This window comes from Clupea harengus, chromosome 23 (genome assembly GCF_900700415.2).
Source record: "Clupea harengus chromosome 23, Ch_v2.0.2, whole genome shotgun sequence".
In the NCBI taxonomy this organism is placed as follows: Eukaryota; Metazoa; Chordata; class Actinopteri; order Clupeiformes; family Clupeidae; genus Clupea; species Clupea harengus.
In genome coordinates this window covers 18,710,346-18,722,845 of record NC_045174.1, presented here as the reverse complement: position 1 = coordinate 18,722,845, position 12,500 = coordinate 18,710,346, and the positions used below count along the sequence as shown (strand labels likewise).

The window sequence follows — 12,500 nt, the reverse complement described above, 5'->3', positions numbered from 1 at the left end:
TGGATTTCAAGTCCAGTTGAGTCCATCGGATTCCTCCCGGCCATCACAATGACTCCTGCTGGACTGAATGGAAAGAGATGGGACGCATCACATCTACTTACCAGGAGTGGGGTTTGCACCCACGTGGACAACTGTCCATCCGAGCTTAAGGCCAAAGCCTTTACTACACACCCAACATGATATTTACATTTGGTCATTGGAAACGTGTTTTACAGTGATAAATGTTCACATAAAGTTCTTGGATTGAATGTGAATCGGAAACTGACCTGAACTCTACTTACCAGGAGTTGGGTTTGAACACAACCCACTGGCTCTTAAGTCCAACGCCTTTCAAGTCACACACATTTAGACAGGTATGCAGACACATAGACAAGGATAGGCCACTATAATGGGGAAGAGGAGCAGGTTCAAGTGCATCAAGGGTTGTAGATGAGGCAAACATTTACCAGGAGTGGGGTTCGAACCCACAAGGACAATTAACCATTGGATCTTTTTTTTTTTTTTCATTTTAGCAGCTGCTTTTATCCAAGGGACTTACAAGGATGTATACACATTTTTACATTTCGACTGATGGCACACTGCACATCAGGAGCAATTAGGGGTTCAGTGTCTTGCTCAAGGATGCTTCGACAGAGAATTGAACTAACAACCTTCTCATTACTAAACGACTTCACTACCTCCTGTACCACTGTCGCCCCGGATCTTAAGTCCAACTCCTTAACCACTCGGCCATCCTGGTACAGAAGAAGCCCATTCTGCATCCACAGTACCCCAGAAGAAATATATGTGAGTAACCTTTTGTTTACATATGACAACCTTTTTGCCTTCAAAAATTTCTGAAAGGAGATTTTGATTCCAGAAGAAGGTATCAAGTATAATGATGTAAGAAACTACTTAAACACTTTGAGCTGCATTGTTTTGTATGAAAGATGCTATACAAATAAAGTTTCTTCTTCTTCTTTTTAATAAACAGCTGACTGTGAAATGTCTGAATTGCCTGAGAGAAATGTGGGGATCATCGATAGCTATGTTTGAACATTAAGCCTTTCCTTTGCCTACAGTGGGTTGCAATGGAAAGGATAGCGTTACATTTACATTTAGTCATTTAGCAGACACTTTTATCCGAATTGACTTACAAGGATGTATACACATTTTTACATTTTACACTGATGGCACACTGCACATCAGGAGCAATTAGGGGTTCAGTGTCTTGCTCAAGGACGCTTCAACAGGGAATTGAACCAACAACCTTCTGATTACTAAACAACTTCTCTACCTCCTGTACCACTCATGGCATAGTATAGCACTTTGCATTTCAGCTTTTCTGATAGGAGATGATATCTACGACATGTAAGATGTCAGGCAAACGTGGTGTTCAATGATCGCTATTTTGGATCATTAAGCCATGTTAAACTCTTTTCTTGTAATGGGCGTCAATGGATTTAGGGATGTTGATCTGTTAAAGACCAAATGTTTACCAGGAGTGGGGTTCGAACCCACGAGGACATACATCCATTGGGTCTTAAGTCCAACGCCTTAACCACTCAGCCATCCTGGTACACAGAGAAGGTTTTTATGGTAGTTGACGTGTGTCATAGAGCTAGTTTACGACAAGTCTGACATGAGGAGGGTTCAAAACAGCATGGGGGGACCCCACTGGATTTCAAGTCCAGTTGAGTCCATTGGATTCCTCTCTGAAGATCATAGGCAGTGTCAGTAGACTGTGCCTTTAACCCCATCCTGTCCTTGTCTAGACTAACCCTTTAATTATGTTCCTGTGGCTCAAGTGGTAGAGCAAGGTAGCCACTAAGAACACCCAGATCACTGGAGCGTTTCCAGGGAGCGCAGAGGCTAAACGCCTTCAAACGTTTAGGATTAGCATGACAGATGGAAGAGTCAGAGCTCCAGATCAGACGCCCAGCTCTGATGGCAGAGGGGTAAAGGTGCGTTTGGTATCCACGGAGGGTTCCCTGCAGAGGTTCAAACCTAAAATGTTCACATAAAAATCTTGGATTGAATGTGAATCGGAAACTGACCTGACCTCTACTTACCAGCAGTGGGGTTTGAACGGCTCTTAAGTCCAACGCCTTTCAAGTCACACACATTTAGACAGGTAGGCAGACACATAGACAAGGATAGGCCACTATAATGGCGAAGAGGAGCAGGTTCCAGTGCATTAAGTAGATTGGTAGGTTGTAGATGAGATAAACGCCAATCATTTACCAGGAGTGGGGTTCGACCCCACGAGGACAATTGTCCATTGGATCTTAAGTCCAACGCCTTAACCTCTCGGCCATCCTGGTACAGAAGAAGCCTATTCTGCATCCACAGTACCCCAGAAGAAATATATGTGAGTAACCTTTTGTTTACATATGACAACCTTTTTGCCTCCAAGCAATTCTGAAAGGAGATTTTTATTCTAGAAGAAGGTATCAAGTATGATGATGTAAGAAACTACTTAAACACTTTGAGCTGCATTGTTTTGTATGAAAGATGCTATACAAATAAAGTTTCTTCTTCTTCTTTTTAATAAACAGCTGACTGTGAAATGTCTGAATTGCCTGAGAGAAATGTGGGGATCATCGATAGCTATGTTTGAACATTAAGCCTTTCCTTTGCCTACAGTGGGTTGCAATGGAAAGGATAGCGTTACATTTACATTTAGTCATTTAGCAGACACTTTTATCCGAATTGACTTACAAGGATGTATACACATTTTTACATTTTACACTGATGGCACACTGCACATCAGGAGCAATTAGGGGTTCAGTGTCTTGCTCAAGGACGCTTCAACAGGGAATTGAACCAACAACCTTCTGATTACTAAACAACTTCTCTACCTCCTGTACCACTCATGGCATAGTATAGCACTTTGCATTTCAGCTTTTCTGATAGGAGATGATATCTACGACATGTAAGATGTCAGGCAAACGTGGTGTTCAATGATCGCTATTTTGGATCATTAAGCCATGTTAAACTCTTTTCTTGTAATGGGCGTCAATGGATTTAGGGATGTTGATCTGTTAAAGACCAAATGTTTACCAGGAGTGGGGTTCGAACCCACGAGGACATACATCCATTGGGTCTTAAGTCCAACGCCTTAACCACTCAGCCATCCTGGTACACAGAGAAGGTTTTTATGGTAGTTGACGTGTGTCATAGAGCTAGTTTACGACAAGTCTGACATGAGGAGGGTTCAAAACAGCATGGGGGGACCCCACTGGATTTCAAGTCCAGTTGAGTCCATTGGATTCCTCTCTGAAGATCATAGGCAGTGTCAGTAGACTGTGCCTTTAACCCCATCCTGTCCTTGTCTAGACTAACCCTTTAATTATGTTCCTGTGGCTCAAGTGGTAGAGCAAGGTAGCCACTAAGAACACCCAGATCACTGGAGCGTTTCCAGGGAGCGCAGAGGCTAAACGCCTTCAAACGTTTAGGATTAGCATGACAGATGGAAGAGTCAGAGCTCCAGATCAGACGCCCAGCTCTGATGGCAGAGGGGTAAAGGTGCGTTTGGTATCCACGGAGGGTTCCCTGCAGAGGTTCAAACCTAAAATGTTCACATAAAAATCTTGGATTGAATGTGAATCGGAAACTGACCTGACCTCTACTTACCAGCAGTGGGGTTTGAACGGCTCTTAAGTCCAACGCCTTTCAAGTCACACACATTTAGACAGGTAGGCAGACACATAGACAAGGATAGGCCACTATAATGGCGAAGAGGAGCAGGTTCCAGTGCATTAAGTAGATTGGTAGGTTGTAGATGAGATAAACGCCAATCATTTACCAGGAGTGGGGTTCGACCCCACGAGGACAATTGTCCATTGGATCTTAAGTCCAACGCCTTAACCTCTCGGCCATCCTGGTACAGAAGAAGCCTATTCTGCATCCACAGTACCCCATAAGAAATATATGTGAGTAACCTTTTGTTTACATATGACAACCTTTTTGCCTCCAAGCAATTCTGAAAGGAGATTTTTATTCTAGAAGAAGGTATCAAGTATGATGATGTAAGAAACTACTTAAACACTTTGAGCTGCAATGTTTTGTATGAAAGATGCTATACAAATAAAGTTTCTTCTTCTTTTTCTTCAACAGCTGACTGTGAAATGTCTGAATTGCCTGAGAGAAATGTGGGGATCATCGATAGCTATGTTTGAACATTAAGCCTTTCCTTTGCCTACAGTGGGTTGCAATGGAAAGGATAGCGTTACATTTACATTTAGTCATTTAGCAGAGGCTTTTATCCGAAGTGACTTACAAGGATGTATACACATTTTTACATTTTACACTGATGGCACATTGTACATCAGGAGCAGTTAGGGGTTCAGTGTCTTGCTCAAGGATGCTTTGACAGGGAATTGAACCAACAACCTTCTAGATTACTAAGCAACTTCTCTACCTCCTGTACCACTCATGGCATAGTATAGCACTTTGCATTTCAGCTTTTCTGATAGGAGATGATATCTACGACATGTAAGATGTCAGGCAAACGTGGTGTTCAATGATCGCTATTTTGGAACATTAAGCCATGTTAAAGTCTTTTCTTGTAATGGGCGTCAATGGATTTAGGGATGTTGATCTGTTAAAGACCAAACGTTTACCAGGAGTGGGGTTCGAACCCACGAGGACATACGTCCATTGGGTCTTAAGTCCAACGCCTTAACCACTCGGCCATCCTGGTACACAGACAAGGTTTTTATGGTAGTTGACGTGTGTCATAGAGCGGGTTTAAGACAAGTCTGACATGAGGAGGGTTCAAAACAGCATGGGGGGACCCCACTGGATTTCAAGTCCAGTTGAGTCCATTGGATTCCTCTCTGAAGATCATAGGCAGTGTCAGTAGACTGTGCCTTTAACCCCATCCTGTCCTTGTCTAGACTAACCCTTTAATTATGTTCCTGTGGCTCAAGTGGTAGAGCAAGGTAGCCACTAAGAACACCCAGATCACTGGAGCGTTTCCAGGGAGCGCAGAGGCTAAACGCCTTCAAACGTTTAGGATTAGCATGACAGATGGAAGAGTCAGAGCTCCAGATCAGACGCCCAGCTCTGATGGCAGAGGGGTAAAGGTGCGTTTGGTATCCACGGAGGGTTCCCTGCAGAGGTTCAAACCTAAAATGTTCACATAAAAATCTTGGATTGAATGTGAATTGGAAAATGACCTGACCTCTACTTACCAGCAGTGGGGTTTGAACACAACCCAATGGCTCTTAAGTCCAACGCCTTTCAAGTCACACACATTTAGACAGGTAGGCAGACACATAGACAAGGATAGGCCACTATAATGTCGAAGAGGAGCAGGTTCAAGTGCATTAAGGGTTGTAGATGAGATAAACGCCAAACTTTTACCAGGAGTGGGGTTCGAACCCACGAGGAAAATTTTCCATTGGGTCTTAAGTCCAACGCCTTAACCACTCGGCCATCCTGGTACACAGAGAAGGTTTTTATGGTAGTTGACGTGTCTCATAGAGCTAGTTTAAGATCTAAGTCTGACGTGAGGAGGGTTCAAAACAGCATGGGGGGACCCCACTGGATTTCAAGTCCAGTTGAGTCCATTGGATTCCTCTCTGAAGATCATAGGCAGTGACAGTAGACTGTGCCTTTAACCCCATCCTGTCCTTGTCTAGACTAACCCTTTAATTATGTTCCTGTGGCTCAGGTGGTAGAGCAAGGTAGCCACTGAGAACACCCAGATCACTGGAGCGTTTCCAGGGAGCGCAGAGGCTAAACGCCTTTAAACGTTTAGGATTAGCATGACAGATGGAAGAGTCAGAGCTCCAGACCAGACGCCCAGCTCTGATGGCAGAGGGGTAAAGGTGCGTTTGGTATCCACGGAGGGTTCCCTGCAGAGGTTCAAACCTAAAATGTTCACATAAAAATCTTGGATTGAATGTGAATCGGAAACTGACCTGACCTCTACTTACCAGCAGTGGGGTTTGAACACAACCCAATGGCTCTTAAGTCCAACGCCTTTCAAGTCACACACATTTAGACAGGTAGGGCAGACACATAGACAAGGATAGGCCACTATAATGGCGAAGAGGAGCAGGTTCCAGTGCATTAAGTAGATTGGTAGGTTGTAGATGAGATAAACACCAATCATTTACCAGGAGTGGGGTTCGAACCCACGAGGACAATTGTCCATTGGATCTTAAGTCCAACGCCTTAACCTCTCGGCCATCCTGGTACAGAAGAAGCCTATTCTGCATCCACAGTACCCCAGAAGAAATATATGTGAGTAACCTTTTGTTTACATATGACAACCTTTTTGCCTCCAAGCAATTCTGAAAGGAGATTTTTATTCTAGAAGAAGGTATCAAGTATGATGATGTAAGAAACTACTTAAACACTTTGAGCTGCAATGTTTTGTATGAAAGATGCTATACAAATAAAGTTTCTTCTTCTTTTTCTTCTTATTAATAAACAGCTGACTGTGAAATGTCTGAATTGCCTGAGAGAAATGTGGGGATCATCGATAGCTATGTTTGAACATTAAGCCTTTCCTTTGCCTACAGTGGGTTGCAATGGAAAGGATAGCGTTACATTTACATTTAGTCATTTAGCAGAGGCTTTTATCCGAAGTGACTTACAAGGATGTATACACATTTTTACATTTTACACTGATGGCACATTGTACATCAGGAGCAGTTAGGGGTTCAGTGTCTTGCTCAAGGATGCTTTGACAGGGAATTGAACCAACAACCTTCTAGATTACTAAGCAACTTCTCTACCTCCTGTACCACTCATGGCATAGTATAGCACTTTGCATTTCAGCTTTTCTGATAGGAGATGATATCTACGACATGTAAGATGTCAGGCAAACGTGGTGTTCAATGATTGCTATTTTGGAACATTAAGCCATGTTAAACTCTTTTCTTGTAATGGGCGTCAATGGATTTAGGGATGTTGATCTGTTAAAGACCAAACGTTTACCAGGAGTGGGGTTCGAACCCACGAGGACATACGTCCATTGGGTCTTAAGTCCAACGCCTTAACCACTCGGCCATCCTGGTACAAAGACAAGGTTTTTATGGTAGTTGACGTGTCTCATAGAAGACAAGTCTGACGTGAGGAGGGTTCAAAACAGCATGGGGGGACCCCACTAGATTTCAAGTCCAGTTGAGTCCATTGGATTCCTCTCTGAAGATCATAGGCAGTGTCAGTAGACTGTGCCTTTAACCCCATCCTGTCCTTGTCTAGACTAACCCTTTAATTATGTTCCTGTGCCTCAAGTGGTAGAGCAAGGTAGCCACTGAGAACACCCAGATCACTGGATCGTTTCCAGGGAGCGCAGAGGCTAAACAGCTTTAAACATTTATGATTAGCATGACAAATGAAAGAGTCAGAGTTCCAGACCAGATGCTCAGCTCTGATGGCAGAGGGGTAAAGGTGCGTTTGGTATCCACGGAGGGTTCCCTGCAGAGGTTCAAACCTTGCTCCTTGCTCACAGCAAATGTTTCCTGACCTCTGCTGTGGAAGGTTCCCTTCAAAGGACACTCATGCAGTCAGAGATTGGTCCACTCTTATGCCGTCCTTGGTAACACAGTGGACACGCAGTCAGAGATTGTTTGATGGGCTAAACTAATTAAATAATTTAGTCCTCAGTTGATGTAGATGCAGACGGATTGTCAACAGTGAGAGTTGAACCCACATGGGCAACACAACCTTGGATCAGAAGGCCAATACCTTTACCTCTCAGCCATCCTGACATCTTAGGAATCAGAATCAGAATCAGAATCAGGTTTTATTGGCCAAGTAAGTTTGCACAAACAAGGAATTTGACTTGGTAAAGTGACTCTCAGTGTGCTTACACAAAATATACAACACAATACAATACAATACAATACAATACAATACAATACAAACAAACAAACAGTGCAACAGTGCAATGGACTAAGGAGTTTAAAAAAGTATGTACAAGGCGGAATGGCTATATACAGTAGCTGTGAAATGTTGCGCAACAGTAGTGCAAAGAAGAAGTGGAGAGTGCGAGAAGTGCAGGGATAAATATATAAATATAAATATATATGCTACAGTGGGTTAGTTGTTCAGTATTGAGACGGCGAGGGGGAAGAAACTGTTTTTGTGTCTGGAGGTTTTGGCGAACAGTGATCTGTAGCGTCTACCAGAGGGGAGGAGTTTGAATAATTTGTGTCCGGGGTGTGAGGGGTCTGCAGTGATTTTTCCTGCCCGTTTCCTGACTCTGGAGGTGTACAGGTCCTGGATGGTGGGCAGGTTGACACCAATGATCTTTTCTGCAGACCTGACTGACCGTTGGAGTCTGTTCTTGTCCAGTTTGGTGGCCGATCCAAACCAGACAGTGATTGAAGTGCACAGAACAGACTCTATGACTGCGGTGTAGAACATGCTCAGCAGATCCTGAGGCAGGTTGTACTTCCTAAGCTGGCGCAGGAAGTACATCCTCTGCTGGGCCTTCTTGATGATGGTGTTGATGTTGGGTTCCCACTTCAGATTCCGGGATATTGTGGATCCCAGAAACCTGAAGGATTCCACAGCCAACACAGTACTGTTGTGTATGATGAGGGGGGGCAGTGCTGGGGGGCTCCTCCTGAAGTCCACTGTCATCTCCACGGTTTTAAGCGTGTTCAGCTCTAGGTTGTTGCGACCGCACCACAGGACCAGCTGTTCAACTTCCCGCCTATATGCAGACTCATCATCATCACGGATGAGGCCGATGACTGATGTGTCGTCTGCAAATTTTAGGAGTTTAACAGATGGGTCTCCTGAGGTGCAGTCGTTTGTGTAGAGGGAGAAGAGCAGTGGGGAGAGCACGCATCGATAGTATGTGTATGTAGCTTCACATGTGTGAGTATTGGCCTGGGGAGTGTTCATTTTTTTGGTTTGTTTTGTTTCTTGTGTTACCATAATGGAGTTAGCCTTGAATGAATGTCAGTGTCTTAGAAGTGAGGGTAATCTTTTGTTTACCAGAAGTAGGGTTTGAACCCACAGTGAGAACAGTCCATTGGATCATAAGTCCTAAGCCTTAACCACACATCTATCCTGGTATTTACACTTGGTCAGCCTGCTAAGCTGATTTGGAAGGTGTTTTAGAGTGGTAAATGTGCATATAAAGCTCTTGGATTGGATTGAAAGTGAACTGAATATGTAAATAGGACACATCGCATCTACTTAACAGGAGTGGGGTTTGCACCCACGTGGACAACTGTCCATCCGAGCTTAAGGCCAAGGCCTGAACAACACACCCAACCTGATATTTACATTTGGTCATTAGGAATGTGTTTTACAGTGATAAATGTTCACATAAAGTTCTTGGATTGAATGTGAATCGGAAACTAACCTGATCTCTACTTACCAGGAGTTGGGTTTGAACACAACCCACTGGCTCTTAAGTCCAACGCCTTTCAAGTCACACATATTTAGACAGGTAGGCAGACACATAGACAAGGATAGGCCACTAGAATGGTGAAGAGGAGCAGGTTCAAGTGCATTAAGGGTTGTAGATGAGATAAACTGCAAACATTTACCAGGAGTGGGGTTCGAACCCACGAGGACATACGTCCATTGGGTCTTAAGTCCAACGCCTTAACCACTCGGCCATCCAGGGTACAGAAGAAGCCCATTCTGCATCCACAGTACCCCAGAAGAAATATATGAGTAAACATTTGTTTACATATGACAACCTTTTTGCCTCCAAGCAATTCTGAAAGGAGATTTTGATTCCAGAAGAAGGTATCAATTATAATGATGTAAGAAACTACTTAAACACTTTGAGCTGCATTGTTTTGTATGAAAGATGCTATACAAATAAAGTTTCTTCTTCTTTTTATTAAACAGCTGACTGTGAAATGTCTGAGAGAAATGTGGGGATCATCGATAGCTATGTTTGAACATTAAGCCTTTCCTTTGCCTCCAGTGGGTTGCAATGGAAAGGATAGCGTTACATTTACATTAGTCATTTAGCAGACGCTTTTATCCGAAGTGACTTACAAGGATGTATACACATTTTTACATTTTACACTGATGGCACATTGTACATCAGGAGCAGTTAGGGGTTCAGTGTCTTGCTCAAGGACGCTTCGACAGGGAATTGAACCAACAACCTTCTGCTTACTAAACAACTTCTCTACCTCCTGTACCACTCATGGCATAGTATAGCACTTTGCATTTCAGCTTTTCTGATAGGAGATGATATCTACGACATGTAAGATGTCAGGCAAACGTGGTGTTCAATGATCGCTATTTTGGAACATTAAGCCATGTTAAACTCTTTTCTTGTAATCAATGGCGTCAATGGATTTAGGGATGTTGATCTGTTAAAGACCAAACGTTTACCAGGAGTGGGGTTCGAACCCACGAGGACATAAGTCCAACGCCTTAACCACTCGGCCATCCTGGTACACAGAAAGGTTTTTATGGTAGTTGTCATGTGTCATAGAGCGGGTTTAAGACAAGTCTGACGTGAGGAGGGTTCAAAACAGCATGGGGGGACCCCACTGGATTCCTCTCTGAAGATCATAGGCAGTGACAGTAGACTGTGCCTTTAACCCCATCCTGTCCTTGTCTAGACTAACCCTTTAATTATGTTCCTGTGGCTCAGGTGGTAGAGCAAGGTAGCCACTGAGAACACCCAGATCACTGGAGCGTTTCCAGGGAGCGCAGAGGCTAAACGCCTTTAAACGTTTATGGTTAGCATGACAGATGAAAGAGTCAGAGCTCCAGACCAGACGCCCAGCTCTGATGGCAGAGGGGTAAAGGTGCGTTTGGTATCCACGGAGGGTTCCTTGCAGAGGTTCAAACCTAAAATGTTCACATAAAAATCTTGGATTGAATGTGAATCGGAAACTGACCTGACCTCTACTTACCAGCAGTGGGGTTTGAACACAACCCAATGGCTCTTAAGTCCAACGCCTTTCAAGTCACACACATTTAGACAGGTAGGCAGACACATAGACAAGGATAGGCCACTATAATGGCGAAGAGGAGCAGGTTCAAGTGCATTAAGTAGATTGGTAGGTTGTAGATGAGATAAATGCCAAACATTTACCAGGAGTGGTGTTCAATGATCGCTATTTTGGATCATTAAGCCATGTTAAACTCTTTTCTTGTAATGGGCGTCAATGGATTCAGGGATGTTGATCCGTTAAAGACCAAACGTTTACCAGGAGTGGGGTTCGAACCCACGAGGACATACGTCCATTGGGTCTTAAGTCCAACGCCTTAACCACTCGGCCATCCTGGTACACAGAGAAGGTTTTTATGGTAGTTGACGTGTGTCATAGAGCTAGTTTAAGACAAGTCTGACGTGGGGAGGGTTCAAAACAGCATGGGGGGACCCCACTGGATTTCAAGTCCAGTTGAGTCCATCGGATTCCTCCCGGCCATCACAATGACTCCTGCTGGACTGAATGGAGAGATGAGAGTTCATGGAGTTAAATTGATATACACTTCCAATAACATTCATAGGGGTTCACGATACTCTAATAACAATTGATTAGTACATTGATAACAAGCTATGATAAGGCTTAGTATGCTGGGTAAACAATGATGACTGAAAGCTGATGGAAGAAGGTAGCCCACATGAAATATACATTCTACTAAAGAAAAAAAAACATGATGTTGCCCTTGGTTATATAGTCAGACAGGCAATCAAAGGCAGAGTCCTTCATGTATCATTCTTGCTCTTGAAGGGCTAAACTCAACTCCTTGAGACATACTTATGGCTAAGGACACTCTCTAAATGAAAGACAAGAAATTCACATTCAGATCAGACCGACCCACTCTCCCTTTACTCTGTCCCACCCAGAGTTCTGAAGGGGACACAGAGTTCTGAGGGGGGACACAGAGTTCTGAGGGGGACACAGAGTTCTGAAGGGGACACAGAGTTCTGAGGGAGGACACAGAGTTCTGAAGGGGGACACAGAGTTCTGAAGGGGACACATAGATCTGAGGGGACACAGAGCCACTCTATCCTGAGGGGGATACAGAGTCCTGAAGGGGACACAGAGCCAATCTCTCCTGAAGGGGACACAGAGCCACTCTCTCCTGAGGGGGATACAGAGTCCTGAAGGGGACACAGAGCCAATCTCTCCTGAAGGGGACACAGAGTTCTGAGGAGGACACATAGTTCTGAGGGGGCTCACAGAGTCCTGAAGGGGACACAGAGGGGGACCTCCACTCTCCTAGTGTCCCTTGCCTCTGGGTACCACTGACTGGAGACAAATGATGTGACAGATATGTCTTGTCTGGGATGTGTACGTGTGTGTGTGTGTGTGTGTGTGTGTGTGTGTGTGTGTGTGTGTGTGTGTGTGTGTGTGTGTGTGTGTGTGTGTGTGTGTGTGTGTGTGTGTGTGTGTGTTTGTAGAATGGGTTTGGGCCCTGATGTGTCGTTTGTGGAAGGGTGTGTGTGTGTGTGTGGGTCATTTGTGGAAGGGTGGTGCTTTAGTTGGCCTCTTCTGTGAGTGTGTGTGTGTGTGTATAGAGTGTGTTTGGGTCCTGGTGTGTCGTTTGCGTGTGCCTGT

At 44.2% G+C, this 12,500-nt stretch overlaps 10 non-coding genes across 10 annotated transcripts; all 10 read right to left on the bottom strand.

Moving 5' to 3' along the window:
• Positions 1–1,475: 1,475 nt before the first annotated feature.
• Positions 1,476–1,558, bottom strand: trnal-uaa. Its single transcript has one exon. It is a non-coding gene; the product is annotated as a tRNA-Leu (tRNA).
• Positions 1,559–2,220: 662 nt separating this feature from the next.
• On the bottom strand, positions 2,221–2,303 carry trnal-uaa. The gene has a single exon. It is a non-coding gene; the product is annotated as a tRNA-Leu (tRNA).
• Positions 2,304–3,039: 736 nt separating this feature from the next.
• On the bottom strand, positions 3,040–3,122 carry trnal-uaa. The gene has a single exon. It is a non-coding gene; the product is annotated as a tRNA-Leu (tRNA).
• Positions 3,123–3,784: 662 nt separating this feature from the next.
• Positions 3,785–3,867, bottom strand: trnal-uaa. The gene has a single exon. It is a non-coding gene; the product is annotated as a tRNA-Leu (tRNA).
• Positions 3,868–4,601: 734 nt separating this feature from the next.
• On the bottom strand, positions 4,602–4,684 carry trnal-uaa. Its single transcript has one exon. It is a non-coding gene; the product is annotated as a tRNA-Leu (tRNA).
• Positions 4,685–5,346: 662 nt separating this feature from the next.
• Positions 5,347–5,429, bottom strand: trnal-uaa. Its single transcript has one exon. It is a non-coding gene; the product is annotated as a tRNA-Leu (tRNA).
• Positions 5,430–6,104: 675 nt separating this feature from the next.
• trnal-uaa lies at positions 6,105–6,187 on the bottom strand. The gene has a single exon. It is a non-coding gene; the product is annotated as a tRNA-Leu (tRNA).
• A 743-nt stretch (positions 6,188–6,930) lies between these two features.
• trnal-uaa lies at positions 6,931–7,013 on the bottom strand. The gene has a single exon. It is a non-coding gene; the product is annotated as a tRNA-Leu (tRNA).
• A 2,490-nt stretch (positions 7,014–9,503) lies between these two features.
• trnal-uaa lies at positions 9,504–9,587 on the bottom strand. Its single transcript has one exon. It is a non-coding gene; the product is annotated as a tRNA-Leu (tRNA).
• Positions 9,588–11,138: 1,551 nt separating this feature from the next.
• Positions 11,139–11,221, bottom strand: trnal-uaa. Its single transcript has one exon. It is a non-coding gene; the product is annotated as a tRNA-Leu (tRNA).
• Between the last annotated feature and the right edge of the window lie 1,279 nt (positions 11,222–12,500).